The sequence below is a fragment of the Penaeus monodon genome, chromosome 19 (assembly GCF_015228065.2).
Source record: "Penaeus monodon isolate SGIC_2016 chromosome 19, NSTDA_Pmon_1, whole genome shotgun sequence".
In the NCBI taxonomy this organism is placed as follows: domain Eukaryota; kingdom Metazoa; phylum Arthropoda; class Malacostraca; order Decapoda; family Penaeidae; genus Penaeus; species Penaeus monodon.
Window position 1 is genome coordinate 45,237,241 of NC_051404.1, and position 241 is coordinate 45,237,481.

Genomic DNA, 241 nt, shown 5'->3' on the forward strand with positions numbered 1-241 from the left:
CAGGGAAGGAAAACAAGTGAGGCATCCAAGAGATCACAATGCAGGCGAACGTGAAACGAGACAAATGGACAATGATATGTGATAAATTCTTGGGGGTAATTACCAGAATTTGCATATTTGGGGTTTCAGAAATACGCGCCGGTGTCGGGGAATCCGCGTTTGGTCTTCACTACCTTTCTACATCATCGTTTCGGGAGGCGACAAGGGTTGCAAAGGATTCATGGTCAACAGATGAAAAGGA

The 241-nt window shown here is 45.6% G+C and overlaps 1 protein-coding gene across 3 annotated transcripts in view; it reads right to left on the bottom strand.

Annotated features, from left to right (window-relative positions):
- Window positions 1–241, bottom strand: part of LOC119585260 (high-affinity choline transporter 1-like) — a 75,683-nt gene that overhangs the window by 19,298 nt on the left and 56,144 nt on the right. The gene's annotated exons all lie outside the window — the stretch shown is intronic.